This window comes from Phyllobates terribilis, unplaced genomic scaffold, assembly GCF_046119375.1.
Source record: "Phyllobates terribilis strain yellow unplaced genomic scaffold, ASM4611937v1 Scaffold_280__1_contigs__length_2496652, whole genome shotgun sequence".
NCBI classification, from domain to species: Eukaryota; Metazoa; Chordata; class Amphibia; order Anura; family Dendrobatidae; genus Phyllobates; species Phyllobates terribilis.
Genome location: NW_027363040.1, coordinates 1,938,589 through 1,956,922, shown reverse-complemented (window position 1 = coordinate 1,956,922; position 18,334 = coordinate 1,938,589).

The following is an 18,334-nucleotide window of genomic DNA, read 5'->3' as shown; positions in this document are numbered from 1 at the left end:
TCTTTAGCGCCTTCAGGGATCCTAAAGGGGCCGACAATCTCTCTCCCCATGATTCCAGCCCAAAACATTACTCCACCTCCTCCTTGTTGGCGCTGTAGCCGTGTTTGCGTGGGGTGTCCATCAACCAGCCATCCTCCACTCCATCCATCTGGACCATCGAGCGCTGCACGGCACTCATCCGTGAACAAAACAGTTTTGAAATCAGTCTTCATGTAATGTTTGGCCCACTGGAGCCGTTTCTGCTTGTGTGAAGTGGATAGAGGAGGTCGACAGGATGGCGCATGCACAGCTGCAAACCTCTGAAGGACCCTGCATCTTGTTGTTTGGGGGACGTTGGAGGCACAAGCAGCTTCAAAAACTTGTCTGCTGCTATGACAAGGCTTTTTTGCCGCTGCTCTTTCAACCTGACGTAATTGCCTGTAGGAAAGAGTCCTCAATTTGCCCTTATCAGCACGCACACGTGTGTACTGTGAATCAGCTACATACTTCTTGATTGCCAAGACACTTCATCCTGATCATCGCACAATGTTGATTGTAGTCATGCCTTGACCTAAACACTCCACAATTTGTTGCTTCTCAGCAGCCGACACATCCTTTTTCTTTCCCATTTTGGCAGAAAATGTAGGCTGCTTAATAATGTGAGAGAGCCTTCTTAAGTAGTCTTGCCTTTCATTGGACACACCTGCCAAACTAATTAGCACAGGTGTCTGCAATTGCTTACAGTGATATAAAGAGCCCTGACACACATCACCATCAATGAGTTTAACTGACAAACAAACAAATTCTTCCCTTATCACTCCTAAACACTTTTTGTATAATAATTTGGAACGCAGTGTACATGTGCTTTTCCACAAAACACCAGTGGTTCACGTAGTGAATCTTACAGTTCTAACTTGCCAACCGTGGTCTGTATGGAGTTGTTCAATAAAGGGCCCAAAATTAAGATAACATAGATGGGAGAGGTCTCTATGAATAGGAATTCCTAAGTATTTGATACCCTGTGAGGGCCAGGCAAAGGGAAAGTTGGACTGGATGGAATCCTATATGGATTTGGGGAGGGAGACATCGAGGGCCTCAGACTTCGCTGCATTGATTTTAAAATTTTACCATGTAACAAAGTGATCTATTTCAGCCATAACAGCATGGATGGATATATGTGATTGAGTGATATATACTAGGACATCATCAGCAAATGGAGAGCACTTGTACTCGGTGCCTCCCACCTCAATCCACCTAATATTGGGGTTATGGCGAATTGATGAGAGCAGGTGCTCCGTCACTAGGATGTATAAGAGAGGGGACAGAGGACATCACTGCCTTGTCCCATTGGTGATTGTGAAAGGTGATGAAAATGTTCTGACGCACCCCCTGGGCCTTGGGACACCCGGAGCCGGACCCTTTTTGGTGGATGCTGGTGGTTGTAGTCTTCGTGGCGGCGACCCGGTTCCGTGGCTCAGGGCGGTCAAACCAGTGGCGGAACTATTTATGTGGTTTTCATGTTTAAATGTCCGACTACGCCACCCGTGGATTGCGGTCAGAGTGAACCGCCGCTACAGGGCAGACCACTGAGGCTGGTGTTGTGGGTGCAGCAGAGCGTAGCATAACTCCCCACGGGAGGAGTATAGCCTCAGGGCAGTGTATGCGGAGGATGGGGGTGATGGTGCAGGGCAGCAGCAGTAACGACACGGAGTCAGTGATGCAGTTCAGGGCCTTTACTCACAGTTCTTATTATCCAGACCACGTCTGCAGGTAACGGCTGCCCAAGTCGTACTGTGCTCACCAGGTGAGGGGCTCAGACAACTCCCAGATAACTTTGGAGCACTTCACAGGACCCCCTTTGTGTGTCCTTTGTCTGGCCTTTCTTACCAACACTTCTGTCCGGCTGCCTCGGGCCTCCTCTTGGTAAACTTGGCGCCAGTTTCCCTGACCCTATGTGGTGCCTTCCTAGCGGGTGTAGCGAGGGGCTGCGCCACATAAAATGTCAGAGCCTCCGGTTTCTAGCTGAGGGTCGTTTCCTGCCTCCACTAGTTCGGGGACCGGTCTCCCCCTTTGGCCTGACCCCTTCACGCAGGTGGATTCGGGCGTGCGGTGGCGACTCGCCTGTCCGCACCCCTGGGATCCCTTCATTCCTCGTTCCTGGAGCCTTCTCCGCTCCTCTTCCTTCCTTCTCCCTCTTCCAGGCCTGGGCCTCTGTTACTAGGCCCGCCTCCGGAGCAGAGCTCATGCAGAGCCCCTGCTCCCTGCCACTTCTGCTCAGACTTCTCTGCACTGAACTAAGATGGTGCCCACCTTTTATACTCCCTTCTCAATGCACCCAGGAACTGCTTCCTCCCTGCTCCTGCACTACAGGGTTCCCCTTCCTCAGTGTTCCCTTCCCCCACTCCAGCCAGGGACAGGGACTGTCGTGCCCATCTCAGGGGCATATTGGTCGCCCTGCCCCACGGCAATGTGGTGTAATGCATGCAGGTGTCGGGTCCTGATCCACACTCCATCCTTACCTGAGAGTGAGATATCACACCTCTGGGTGAGGTGCAATACGTCTGTAGCAACCGAGCCCTCAGGGTGCTACAGTTCCATTTATCTTCAGCCTAGGTGACGTATTGCGATACAGGGCCGTGATTTTGGCTATAAAAGGGTCCCCTAGACCCCTACCCCAAGCTTTTTAAGAGAATCATATATGGCGTGCCAGGAGACTCTATGGAATGCTTTCTCAGCATCCAACGAGAGTATCTAATTACAAATTTTTAACTGCATCTAGCCCAGGAAATACTTTGTGCCTAGTAGCAGTGTCTGCTAGTGAGCGGATTATCCCGGCTGTTAAGCAAGCTGCACCACCTGTAGTTTAGACACTTAATTTTTTCAAAGGAAATGCTTCGGGACCATGGGATACTTAGTGAAGAGCATCAGGAGGCACCCCAAGGCATAGGGGCTGGGACTGGCAGTAGGATGCCTTGCGGTGGACAGCCGAGCTCGATCCTTATAAAAGCTTTTTAACTGCAGCAGCTTTAGTGGACGCTACTGGAGCTGGAATTACCGCGGCTGCTGGCATGAGACTTGCCCTCCAATAGATCCTTGTAAATGGATTTAAAGTGTATTCATTCAAATTAGAGAGACAATTTAAATTAAAAAGCTTAGAGCTGCCTCCACCACAGGGGGGCTCGCTCGACCCACCAGCGGACAGGCACCAGTATTGGGAGAGGGGGGCTGGCCGTCAGGGTTCACCGCGGCTCTGGCACAAACCCGGCGACACGGAGGTGGCACGGGCAGGAGCGGACTGGCCGTGTCGGCTTCTCACTTTTTGGATTTTAGAAGGGCATGACATGCCTATATCTGTGTCTCCCCCTCCTTTTACTCCTCCACCTCTTTTATTTTCGCATGACTATATGTACTTGTCACTTTTCCATGTGTTAGTTATGTCTTCTGAGCAGTTTGTCAGCTTTTGGACACCTTTGAAGGTGTTTTCTATGTGTTTCTATGTGTTTTTGTTTGCCTGCCATTGGTTTTAACGGTGTTCGAAGGTGTTCGACGAACAGTTCGACGAACAGTTCGGCGAACACACGGGTGTTCGACGAACCGAACCGAACTCGAACACTACGGGGGTGGCTCAACACTAGTGATTAACAAATGGAAAATCAGATGCTCTGTAAAAACCAAACCACAGTCAGGTAGACCAACAAAAATTTCAGCCACAACTGCCAAGAAAATTGTTCGGGATGCAAAGAAAAACCAACAAATAACATCAGCTGAGAACACACTTAGGGGTGTACTCACTTTTGTTGCCAGCGGTTTAGACATTAATGGCTGTGTGTTGAGTTATTTTGCAGGCACACCAAATTTACAGTTAAACAAGCTGTACAGTGACTACTGTACATTGTATCAAATTGTCGCATCTTAAGTGTTGTCCCATCAAAAATATATATATGTATTCCGGCCCATTTTTGGAGTTTTGTGTGAAATTATGTCCAATTTGCCTTTTTTTTCTCAGTTTTTTTGTGTTGTTCCAATAAACACAAAGGAAATAAACATGCGTGTAATAAAACATGTGTAATTTTCTGAAACAATTTCAAGGGTGCCAGCACTTTCCGCCATGACTGTATATGCAGGTAGAGTCCTTAACCCCTTTACAACCCAAAGTGGTTTGCACGTTAATGAGAAGGCCAATTTTTACAATTCTGACCACTGTCACTTTATGAGGTAATTACTCTGGAACGCTTCAACGGATCCCCCTGGTTCTGAGAATATTTTTTCATGACATATTGTACTTTATGATTGTGGTAAAATTTCTTCGATATCACTTGTGTTTATTTGTGAAAAAAACAGATATTTGGCGAAAATTTTGAAAATTTAGCAATTTTCAAAATTTGAATTTTTATGCCCCTAAATCAGAGAGATACAGTACAGACCAAAAGTTTGGACACACCTTCCCATTTAAAGATTGTTATGTATTTTCATTACTTTGAAAATTGTACATTCACACTGAAAGCATCAAAACTATGAATTATCACATGTGGAATTATATACTTAACAAAAAAGTGTGAAACAACTGAAAATATGTCTTATATTCTAGGTTCTTCAAAGTAGCCACCTTTTGCTTTGATGACTACTTTGCACACTCTTGGCATTCTCTTGATGAGCTTCAAGAGGTAGTCACCGGAAATGGTTTTCACTTCACAGGTGTGCCCTGTCAGGTTTAATAAGTGGGATTTCTTGCCTTATAAATGGGGTGGGGCCCATCAGTTGTGTTGTGCAGAAATCAGGTGGATACACAGAATAGACTGTTAGCTGCTTTTTTCTCGCCATAATACAAATTCTAAGTAAAGAAAAATGGGTGGCCATCATTACTTTAAGAAATGAAGGTCAGTCACTGCTTATAATTGGGAAAACTTTGAAAGTGTCCCCAAGTGCAGTTGCAAAAACCATTAAGCGCTACAAAGAAACTGGCTCAGATGAGGACCGCCCCAGGAAAGGAAGACCAAGAGTCACCTCTGCTTCTGAGGATAAGTTTATCCGAGTCACCAGCCTCAGAAATCGCAGGTTAACAGCAGCTCAGATTAGAGATCAGGTCAATGCCACACAGAGTTCTAGCAGCAGACACATCTCTACAACAGCTGTTAAGAGGAGACTTTGTGCAGCAGGCCTTCATGGTAAAATAGCTGCTAGGAAACCACTGCTAAGGACAGGCAACAAGCAGAAGAGACTTGTTTGGGCTAAAGAACACAAGGAATGGACATTAGACCAGTGCAAATCTGTGCTTTGGTCTGATGAGTCCAAATTTGAAATCTTTGGTTCCAACCACCGTGTCTTTGTGCGACGCAGAAAAGGTGAACGAATGGACTCTACATGTCTGGTTCCCACCGTGAAGCAAGGAGGAGGAGGTGTGATGGTGTGGGGTGCTTTGCTGGTGACACTGTTGGGGATTTATTCAAAATTGAAGGCATACTGAACCAGCATGGCTACCACAGCATCTTGCAGCGGCATGCTATTCCATCCGGTTTGCGTTTAGTAGGACCATCATTTATTTTTCAACAGGACAATAACTCCAAACACACCTCCAGGCTGTGTAAGGGCTATTTGACCAAGAAGGAGAGTGATGGGGTGCTACGCCAGATGACCTGGCCTCCACAGTCACCAGACCTGAACCCAATCGAGATGATTTGGGGTGAGCTGGACCGCAGAGTGAAGGCAAAAGGGCCAACAAGTGCTAAGCATCTCTGGGAACTCCTTCAAGATTGTTGGAAGACCATTTCCGGTGACGACCTTTTGAAGCTCATCAAGAGAATGCCAAGAGTGTTCAAAGCAGTCATCAAAGCAAAAGGTGGCTACTTTGAAGAACCTAGAATATAAGACATATTTTCAGTTGTTTCACACTTTTTTGTTAAGTATATAATTCCACATGTGTTAATTCATAGTTTAGATGCCTTCAGTGTGAATGTACAATTTTCATAGTCATGAAAATACATAAAAATCTTTAAATGAGAAGGTGTGTCCAAACTTTTGGTCTGTACTGTATGTCACACAAAAAAAGTTAATAAATAACATTTCCCATATGTCTACTTTACATCAGCACAATTTTGGAACCCAAATTTATTTTTATTAGGGAGCTATAAGGGTTAAAATTGACCAGCGATTTCTCATTTTTCCAACAAAATTTACAAAACCATTTTATTAGGGACCGCATCACATTTGAAGTCACTTTGAGGGGTCTTTATGACTAAAAATACCCAAAAGTGACACCATTCTTAAAACTGAACCCCTCAGTGAATCAGGTCTTCATGGCAACATCCGGGAAGCCGCGGCACACATTGCTGGACGCCGGCAGGAGAGGTGACTATCCCGATCACCTCCCCTTGCCCCCGCAATGCTGCGAACGACTTCGATCGCAGCATTGCGGGGGTTAATGTGCGGGACCTCTCCCAGCACATAGCACCGGGTGTCAGCTGTGACAATCAGTTGACACCCGGCGGCGATCACGCCCGCACAGCCTGTGTGCGCAATCGCAAAGATGTACTAATACGTATCAGGCTCTTAAGTCCCAGGGCGCAGATACGTATCAGTACGTCTTGGGCTTTAAAGAAGTTAAAATTATGTGAAAATGGGAAAAGTCACAAAACTTTGCAACTTTTCAAGAGCTTTATGCCAGTTTTCTGGCAAAAACACTGGTGAATCGGGTTCATAATCTCTAATCCTTTCAGCTCCCTTTAATTAGACTACTTTCAACAAACTAATTATAAGTATTGGGTCTGTTTTTTTTTAATGCTTTTAAAATAATTGTAAATATTTTCAATCCCCTTTTGTTATAAGGATTTCCCAAAAATTAGCTAATCATAGGTTGTCCTGCATTCGTGACAGTGATTGACTGCGCGGTCACTTGGAAGTTTACATTGGCATCACTACAGGGCCGGTAAAGAAGGACTGTCAGGGACCCCCAGAGTGTGGTAAAATGCGCCAACTAATTCATAATTCATTTAATTCTCACACAATATACTAAGTTAGTGTAAGTCTACAAAAAGCAACAAAACTTGGTGCTAAAAAAATTGAGCATAACTTTTTGAAAAATGAGCCAGGTTATGCCAAATCTTACATATTTTGTGACTTTGTGATCAGTTATCAACACAAATATTTTACTCAAATTACCAGATTGATGGATAAGCATTGGGACTTTTCCCTAAATCTCTCCAAAACATCACCGCTTATAGAAGACCACCCTCATATCCAGATCAGATTTTCTGTGAGAGATGCCCAGATTCACAATATAGTATGCCTACTGGCCATCTATGAGAAGTCCACCCCAATGGAAGTCCAGTTATTAAAGGAGATTTTACTGTTTATATAAGGGGCAGACAATGACAGTGAAGGGCCCTTAATCAGGACTTCTGATCTGGGCCCCCCACCCTCCATCAGGCACCACCTACATATATATTTCCATGTATATTTATATTAGGCACACATATAAAATTTGCACATGCTAATACTCTATACACATTTTAACGTATGCATATACATAGTGCACACAAACATAAAATACGGACATACACATAAGATGCACATACACAGTATAGAGTCCCGGTAGTCCTCATAGTTTTAAGCATGGACCCTGGCAAATTGTAGACGGACTTTTATTGTTCATGGGCTTTAAGGGAGAGAGGCTTCCTTTGTGGAGGACACTCATGAATGCCATTCATTTGCAGTGTACACCGTGTCGTGTCATGGAAAACACTCACCCTAGTTTGGCTTTCTACTTCTTCAGCTAATAGCAATGAATTTGCCTGTCGATTTTCTTCTCATCAGAAGATGCTTTTGTTTAGATGTTAACTTCCATCTGACTGATAAGAAAAGCTTTGCTGATCTTCTTGTAGACTTCACATTTTTTGTAAAGAAATTATTTTCTTTCTCAGAAATGTCTTGTGACATTTCTCTTCTATGTGGTGCCACTTACCCTTCTCATCAGAGGACGCTTTTGTTTAGGTGTTAACTTCCATAGTCGGCGTGGACGTCTCTGTAAGATGGTTGCACTTCCATCTTTGTTATAGTTTTGCATCACTTTTGCTACAGTATTCTGACTGATAAGTAAAGTTTTGCTGATCTTCTTGTAGACTTCATATTTATTGCAAAGAAATTATTTTCTTTCTCAGGTTTTGTGACATTTCCCTTCTATGTGGTGCCATTGCTGATAGCATGAAATGGGAAGGAGTTTTCTTTATTAAGTAACTTCCTTTTACAGACACCTGTCTGCTGGACATCTGTTTAATGAATAATTACACTTACCTGTGGTTCAGTTCTTGTTAATTAGAATTTTGTTGTCTAAACTTAGCTTTTCTCTTAAGACTGTTACTGGGATGTTCTCATTTTTTAAACATGATCTTGAATGAGTTTGTTAAGAAAATTACTTTTTTTGGGGTCTGCAAAATACCAAATCTTGTTTGCATTCAATGGCTCAAATTTGTGAGAGTATTTTGTAGTATGGTATCCCATATAAAATGATGATTCTGAAAGGAAACTACAGGTTTGCTGACAAATCTATTTGGGTGTACTGATTTATGCTAAACACTGTATATATATATATATATATATATATATATATATATATATAAACCTTATAAGTTTGGTATCACAGTAATCGTACTACTGACTCTGAATCATTTTGTCAGTTTGTTTTTACAACACAATACACACTGTAAAATGAAGGAACCCAAACCTGGCATTTATTCTTATTTTTCAACACATTATATGATAAAATGAATGGTGTTGTTCAAAACTACAACACTAAGCGTTAGCACACTGTGATTTGCTGATCTGTAAGATGCGTTCTTTGTGCTGTGAAAATACACAGCTGTGATATCTCACCAAATATTCATAGTGGGAAATTAAAATTATGTTTTTCTGCCATGATTAAGGATGGTTTGGATGTATGAAACATGTTGTAGTAGTGCACTCCTGAGAGCTGGTGCAGCAGAGAAAATGTCTTGGACATGAGAGTGGGAGGTCCTCATTATGGAGGATGTTAATCTTAGCTCATTGGAGTGTAGATATGGTAGAGATGCAGGGCTGTGCAGCAGTGTGGAGAGGTTTGTGGATGAGTGTAATGACTGGTACAGGGTGGAGGCACCAGTGTAACTGCTGGACAGAAATATGAGACTGACTGCTGCATTAAGGATAATGAGAAATACATTTAGTGAGAAGAAGAGCAATTAGTGAGTTACAAGTATTTGTGAATTCAAGACAAAAAGGAATCAGAGCAACAGTAACATATTTTACTTTTTTTTAATTAATAATGGGATGATTAAAATCGTGAACATTATCAATAGACTAAATCAAAGTCAGGAAGATAGCCGAGGTCAGATACCAGGTGATCAGTAAATGACAAGTCAGACGAGCAGTATGAATACCGCGGAGCCCGATGACAGAGGCGTTACTGAAACTTGTCCAGGTTGACCAGTCAGAAGGCCACAGGTAGATGGTGAAGGTCCTTCTATACAGCTCCAGCAGTGATGATGGATCTGCTGGACTTCAGGGCGTTGGATGCTTAGGTATCCCGTCTTTTAGATGGTTTTAGGGCAACAGTGACAGCATGCAAATGCGCGAGCAGCCCTGGATAATCCACGCCGGCAGGATGATAAGATCCGGCGGAAGATGGAACCTATGACAAGAGAAATAAATATAATGTAAGTGATGATACTCCATATTACATGATAATGCTGTGCAGTCACTGTGGCCGGACGGCAGAGGAATATTATCATACAGAGGTCAGGGGTCATTGTCAGCAATCATACATGTGACAATCCCATCACTGACAGATGACATCTACTGCACATGAATTATTCTCACTGACATCACACAACATGGAGTTGATTCTCACACTTACCTCGTCTCTTTTGCCCATTTTTTCCATTTTCTGAGTTTTGTTGCTCCATACTCAGATTTATTGCCGATTTTCTTTCTTCATGAGATGGAAATTCTGATGAAAAATTAAAAAAAATCAGTAACAATATATTCTTATAGGATCTGCTTTGTCATAATATGGATAACATAAGAGACCTATAGTATTGTATAAAACCATGTGGGAATATTTGAGCCTTGAAGTCAACATTCACATTGCTGGTGCTGTAGACATGTACATACCTGGCAATGGGGACGAGGGTGGCAAGATGGTAACAGCATCGTCTGTATTACATACAGGAACAGATACTTTCTGCCTGTTTGAAGAAGAAAAACATGTAAATCTCAAGTAAACTCCGTATAAAAGGGGTTGTCTCACTAGAAGAACACGGACTATAAGGCCTAGTAGGACATATGACTGTCATAGTGGGGAAGGTCTTCTGCTCAAGACTACCTTTTATAGAGAGCTGAGAGGAAAACAACTACCAAGAATGGCCGGCATTTCATACTACATCTCTCCTACAGTGAGGGCAGCACTAAAAGTGCATGACCGGCCACAATTATGGGCTGTTATCTCCAACAATTCCGAAAGCTGAAAGCACAATGACCCATAACCATGGGGCGGTGGATGCTGCATTTGATATTATGGTATTTATGTCCTATATTTGGTGTTGTGCACATATATCAGCCTGGAGCTCCCAGTAATGACCCCATCATCTACTCACATTTCTGAGATGTTTGTGTTGGATTCTGGTGTACACTCTGGAGGGGCCTTGGGATCCTCGTTGTTCACCATCCCGTTAGTGGTGGTAGAGTGCTAAATGTGGATAACAATAAGTTATTAAATATATATGCTTTTTAATTTTATAGATCCTTTTTTTGTACATATTTTGGATTTATCGATCACATACTTACTTTAGAAAGCCTCTCAGAAGATGATGATGCAAATATTCGGAAGATAAAGTTCTCATCGTCCTCACTTGTGCCCTCCTTATCCTCTGAGACCAGATGGTTGTTTTCATCAGAGTGATCTACAAGACATAGGTAAGGAAGGATTGTTAGAGGGTGTCAGTATAACACAGTCGCTATATCTCACTAGGTTACTAGATGATACAACGTAATATACAGAATACATGAAAAAAAACTCCTGTACAAAATTAGGGAAATAGGGATACAGTACGAACCCATGGTCAACATAGCTGAGATCCATGAAACATGGATAACATAGTAGACCAGAAAAACCATGTTGAAATATTTGAGCCTTGAAGTCAACATTCACATTGTTGGTGCTGTAGACATGTACATACCTGGCAATGGGGACGAGGGTGGCAAGATGGTAACGGCATCGTCTGTATTACATACAGGAACAGATTCTTTCTGCCTGTTTGAAGAAGAAAAACATGTAAATCGTAAGTAAACACAGTATAAAATGGGTTGTCTCACTATAAGAACACTGACTATAAGGCCTAATAGGACATATGACTGTCATAGTGGGGAAGGTTTTCTGCTCCAAACTACCTTCCATGGATCAGAACACAACTACCAAGAATGGCTGGCAAGTAGTACTACAGCTCTCCTACAGAGTAGGCAGTGCTAAAAATGCATGACCTGCCACAATTATGGGCTGTTATCTTCTGCATTTTCTGAAGCCAAAAGTACAATGACCGTTAACCATGAAGCGGTGAATGCTGCATTTGATATTCTGTTATTTATGTCCTATATTTGGTGTTGTGTACATAGATCAGCCTGGAACTCCCAGTAATGAAGTAATGACCCTTTATAATCTACTCACATTTCTGAGATGTTTGTGTTGGTTTCTGGTGTATACTCTGGAGGGGCATTGGGATCCTCATTGTTCACCATCCTGGTAGCGATGATACAGAGCTAAATACGGATAAAAATAAGATATAAAATATTTTTTTTATGTACTTTTAGAGTTTTTTTAATTTTTTTTTTACATATTTTGGATTTATTAATCAGATACTTAATTTACAAAGCTTTTCAGAAGATGACGTAAAATTTTGGAAGTCAAGGCTCTCATTGTTCTCACTTGTGCCTTCCTCATCCTTTGAGACAAGATGTTTGTTTATATCAGAATGATCTACAAGAAATAGGTAATAAGTCACAACGGTCACATATAAACTTCCTATATTCACAATGTATCGCACAAAAAGCTCCAGCTGAAGCAGCCCAGCTTCAAAGGAAGATACATAAACTAGTAAGTAAAAGAATAAACTTTATTTTCAAATTTTTTTTAAAACCAAAAATTATTTAAGAATAGTTAAAAAACAGAGACCTTCGGGTTCCATCCAACAACATGGTACATATAAGACAGGATACACTGGTTAAGAAACCCCAGACGGTGTTCCCAAAATGGATGCAAAATTATTTGTATAGCATAGCCCTATTAAATCATCTTATGACAGCCAAGAAATAACAAGGTAGATAAACCCAAAATTGCAGGCTAAATTGCTACGCTAGATTACTGCGCTATACTTAGTTACTTATCTCAAACATGAAAAGTGCAAAGTGCTTATATAAGGGAAGTCCCTTTGTTATGAGTTGAGACAGCTAGATGTAAGGCAATAGATGATAAGTGGCAAGAAGGACTCAATGATTTACATATGTACTCACATGAGGAGGGATGGAACCTACCCCGACGACGCCGTTTCCCAAAAGTGCTTCTTCCAAGGGGGCGTGTGTGCATGTGCAAAGTGTCTTGTTTAAATCTGGTGGTAATCAGCTGTTTAGAAGGAGTGATTATGGAGTACCGCGGCGCGTGCGCTTACTACTAGGACTTCCGTTTCAAACCAAATTGACTTCCGGGGTATAGCGCTTGACACGCATGCGATGGAACTTATCAGTGTCTATCGCGCATAGCCGGAAGTCAGACGGGTCCATTCGTGCGCACGCGCACTCTCCATATTAAAATCCCCATATAGAGGTAACGTAGTTGGAGGGGGGCATGTCTATCAGGGCATTGCGGCTGTAACTGTTTTGTCTGAACGGGGGACACTAGAGAAGAAAGAAAGGCATGAACAATTAAAAAAAGATAAATAGCTAAAGCGAAGTAATGAAGTGAAACAGTGTCGAGTAAAGACAATATGTATAAAGATCATATATGGATGTTAATATACATGTGAAAACAGTGTTGAGTAAAGACAATATGTGTGAAAATCATAAATGAATGATAATATACAGACAATAATTCAATAATACTACAAAAATAGGAAAATGATAATAATGATAATAAGAAAAGGTGAAGGTGAAAAAAAATTTAATAAGCAAAACAACAATTAATACAGTGCAAAATATATTACAGAAGGAAAATATTCATAATAAAAATGAGTTGCAAAGTCCAAGATAAATACTATTTCTTAAATTCATGTGTTTTCTTATTCTTTATCTTCCTATTATGAAAAAAACAAAAACCCAGGGCTGGGGAGAGACAACTTCAGACACCGCAGCAAATCTCCAGACATCAAATAGGGGATCCACTCCAAGACTGTACCCACAGAAAGAATCAGCAATGAGTACTGGAAAGTAAGTACTAAAGTTAAAACCATATAAAAACTCAGAAGACATACACAATAAAATGGTACCTCACTAGAGGAAAAAGAGATGGTACGGGCAGTATAGCTTATTATAATGAGGTAATAAGTAATTGATAAATAAATAAAGTGATATAAAAGGGTGGTAGGAAAAAATGCAAGTATAAAAGTAAGAAATATAACTATAAGAAGGCAGAGAAACCAAATTGTTCATTTAGGCCTTGAGGTGAAACAGTACCCAATCTGAAAATCCATTTGCTTTCGAGTCTAGCAAGGGCCTGACCCAAATCACCACCCCTACTTCCCATGTCAATCTGGTCGATCCCCTTTATTCTCAACCCTCTGGGATCACTATTGTGGAATATTTTAAAATGTCTGGGGAGAGTTCGTAGACCAGATATGTCATCCATATGAATCGACTTCTCGATGTCCAATATGTGTTCCCGAGTCCTTACCTTAAGCTCATGAGTGGTGAGACCGATGTAGACTTTTTTACACGGACACTCGGCATAATAAATGACACCCTTAGAATCACAAGAGAGAGTTTTCCTAATTTCATAAATCCTACTATTGTCATAATTTGAAAATTCAGTACTGTTGGTCATGTTTCTACAGGCCTTACATCTACCACACTTGGTAAAGCCAAATTTTGTACTTTCAGATGCACAGGTTAGGGTCCTGGAAAAGGGCTTAACGTTCTCACCTTCTTCACATCTAGACCAATTCACGGTGGTGAAGGACCTACACCTGTTTTCAAGAAAAATTCTACTACAGAAACTTCACTTCAAACCTGAATTGGATTCCCTCTTTCCCACTGATATGGAAAAGAGGGCTCTTAAGGATCTGGAGGAGCTGGAGGCTGAGAAAACATTTAGTAGTAGAGGTAGGTTTCCTGTGCATCTACTAAAGTAACCAAAAATTTTTCCCCCCTTATCCACTTGCTCAGCAGTTGACATCTTTACTAAGATTGTCACTTCTGAGGTTGAAAAACTTCCACATAGTCCTAGGAACAGGTTGAATCTCGATAGAGATGAAAAATTGGCCCTTGATCAGCTGAAAAACTTACCCAATGTTGTCATTAAGCCAGCTGATAAAGGTGGGAATGTGGTCATTTGGCCCACCCACCTTTATGAGAAACAGGCTAATAAAATTCTCAACTACCCGGGATGTTACCAAAGATTGAGCTATAATCCATTGACCCAATTTCAGTCAGAGTTGATTACAATTCTTGAAAGAGCTTTTGAAGCCAACATCACTCCTAAAAAATTAGTTGACTTAGTGAAAAAAACTCGACCTAAATTGGCAGCTCTATATCTATTACCTAAAGTGCATAAAGATCAATTTGACCCCCCTGGGGACCAATAATCTCTGGGAATGGGAATCTCTGTGAAAATATCTGTACCATCATTGATTTTTATCTACAGCCTCTGGTTCGTAATCTTCCCTCTTTTATTAAAGACACTACCGAGGCTTTGAGAAGACTAAATTCAATACAGATTGAACCTGAATCAGTGATGGTTACAGCTGATGTGGAGGCTCTATACTCCTCCATCAGGCATGAGGATGGTCTTGGGGCTATAGCACTTTTTCTGAAAGAATCATAGAATCATAGAATCATAGAATGGTAGAGTTGGAAGGGACCTCCTGGGTCATCTGGTCCAACCCCCTGCTCAAAGCAGGATTCACTAGATCATCTCAGACAGATGTCTGTCCAGCCTCTGTTTGAAGACGTCCATTGAAGGGGAACTCACCACCTCTCGTGGCAGCCTGTTCCACTCATTAATCACCCTAACTGTCAAAAAGTTTTTTCTAACATCTAATCTGTGTCTCCTCCCATTTAGTTTCATCCCATTGCTTCTAGTCTTTCCTTGTGCAAATGAGAATAAAGATGATCCTTCTACAATGTGACAGCCCTTGACATATTTGTAGACAGCTATTAAGTCTCCTCTCAGTCTTCTTTTTTGCAAGCTAAACATTCCCAAATCCTGCAACCGTTCCTCATAGGACATGGTTTGCAGACCAGTCACCATTCTGGTCGCTCTTCTCTGAACTTGCTCCAGTTTGTCTATGTCTTTTTTAAAATGTGGTGCCCAAAACTGTACACAGTATTCCAGATGAGGTCTGACCAAAGAGGAGTAAAGACCGATAATGACTTCACGTGATCTAGACTGTATGCTTCTGTTAATACATCCCAGAATTGTATTTGCCTTTTTTGCTGCTGCATCACACTGTTGACTCATGTTCAGTCTATGATCTATTAGTATACCTAAGAAAGCAGTATTGATGAACCTACTACTAACCTGATCTTAACACTCTTGAGATTTGTCCTTGAGCATAATGTTTTTATTTTTAACAAGCAAATTTTTTTACAAAAACAGGGGACTGCTATGGGGGTTTCGTGTGCTCCATCTTATGCAAATTTGTTTTTAGGAGCATGGGAAAGGTGCCTCTTTCAGGGAGACGTCATCGAGGACATCCACCTCGTACAGGGGTGGATGAGATTCATCGATGACGTCTGGTTCATCTGGGAGGGCACTTCTGCACAGCTGGATAAATTTATGCGAAGGCTAAATCAGAATGAACTGAATATTAAACTTACATTTCAACTAGGTAGAGAGGTCAATTTTCTGGACTTACACATATGGACTTCTAGTGATGGTCACATCCTAACCGATGTTTACAGAAAAGAGACCGCTACCAATTCCTTGCTGCATAGTTCTTCCTCCCATCTTCCCTCTACAATTAGGGGGATACCCACAGGACAATTTCTTAGAATAAGAAGGATATGTTCCGATAATGCGTTCTTTTTTCAACACTCTCAGGATCTCATTAGGCGTTTTAAGGATCGCGGATACAGCCATAGGAATATCAAAACTGGATATCAAAAAGCAGTTAGCTCTAACAGAGAACAACTGCTATTTGGGACTAAAAGCCGAAGGGAGAATGACCAGCAAGTAGTCAGATTTATATCTGACTACAATGTCCTATGGCCAGAGATTATGTCCATCCTGAAGAGACACTGGAACATACTCCTGACCGATCCAATTCTGCAGAAAATTTTACCTCCCAAACCTATAGCAGTGGCTAGGCGATCGAGGAATCTTAAGGACTCCTTGGTACATAGCTACTATGAGAGGGATCAATGCGCTACTGGATCCATGAGAAAAAAATTTGGCTTTACCAAGTGTGGTAGATGTAAGGCCTGTAGAAACATGACCAACAGTACTGAATTTTCAAATTATGACAATAGTAGGATTTATGAAATTAGGAAAATCCTCTCTTGTGATTCTAAGGGTGTCATTTATTATGCCGAGTGTCCGTGTAAAAAGTCTACATCGGTCTCACCACTCGTGAGCTTAAGGTAAGGACTCGGGAACACATATTGGACATCGAGAAGTCGATTCATATGGATGACATATCTGGTCTACGAACTCTCCCCAGACATTTTAAAATATTCCACAATAGTGATCCCAAAGGGTTGAGAATAAAGGGGATCGACCAGATTGACATGGGAAGTAGGGGTGGTGATTTGGGTCAGGCCCTTGCTAGACTCGAAAGCAAATGGATTTTCAGATTGGGTACTGTTTCACCTCAAGGCCTAAATGAACAATTTGGTTTCTCTGCCTTCTTATAGTTATATTTCTTACTTTTATACTTGCTTTTTTTCCTACCACCCTTTTATATCACTTTATTTATTTATCAATTACTTATTACTTCATTATAATAAGCTATACTGCCCGTACCATCTCTTTTTCCTCTAGTGAGGTACCATTTTATTGTGTATGTGTGACACCCCAGGGGTCTGGTTGCCACAGTGATAGAGATATTACGTCTGAGAGCAGGTGGGAGGTCTCTTGGTCAGGGATCCTATGCATGCCACACCTCCTGCCCAGTCCTGGGAGGGGAAGAACTTCCCCTATATAAACCTAGGGCTGAGGCAGGGTGAGTGAGTAGAGAAGAAGTAGAGACAGAGAAGCAGATATAGGAAAAGAACATCAGGAGCTCTGTGGGAACAGTGCTACAAGGAGTCAGGGGCTGGCAGCTGCAGAGCTCGCCCTGACTGAGAAGTATCACCGGACCCGGAGTCCGAGGCTGTGGGGACTAATCTCTACCCAGCAGCAGAAACCGACCGGCAGGGGATTGCAGGTCCTCTGGCCCAGAAACCCGAAGGCACGGTCACACGCGTGGGACCATCACCGCCTTCGTGGAGCGGAAGCCATTAGAAGGCCCCAAGTCACCGGCCATACGGGTGAGCACCACACGGTACACTCAGGGACGTGGGCTACTTTTACCCGCCTCTAGCAAAGTAGCCAGAAGAGTACAGTTAGTTGGGAAGGCCTACAACTCCGCCTGGCCAGGGGAGATCCCATCTGCTCAAGGACTGACCAGGCCCCGATTGCTAGCAAGTACTCCGGGAGGGTCTATCTTTGTCACCAGTAAAGACCCTGAACTACACCGCATCGTCTCTGAGTGGTTCCTGCTACCCCCATCATCCACGTCGGCTGCCCTGAGGCCATACCCCTCCCGTTGGGGGTTATACCATCCACGCTGCACCATCCTTCCACCGGCCTCAGCGGTCTGCCCTGCAGCGGCAGCTCCATAGCTGCATTCAACGGGTGGCGTAGTCATCCACCATCTACTGCTAATAGACTGCCACTTAGTCTGACTCCCTGGGCACGGACTGGGTCACCGCCACGAGACTACTACCCCCATCTGATCCGGCTCCGGGTAGGCTCCCGCGTGCGCAACGCTGCGCGACTCAGGCCCAGGGGCGCGTCAACTTTTGGCGTAGTCGGCAGGATTTCGTGCCCGCAACCACCGGGTACTGCATGCCTGAAAAAGAGACTTTTAAAACTTACCATCCGTGAAGTTTTCCCGCCATCCGGCGCCATCGTCAGCCTTCTTCC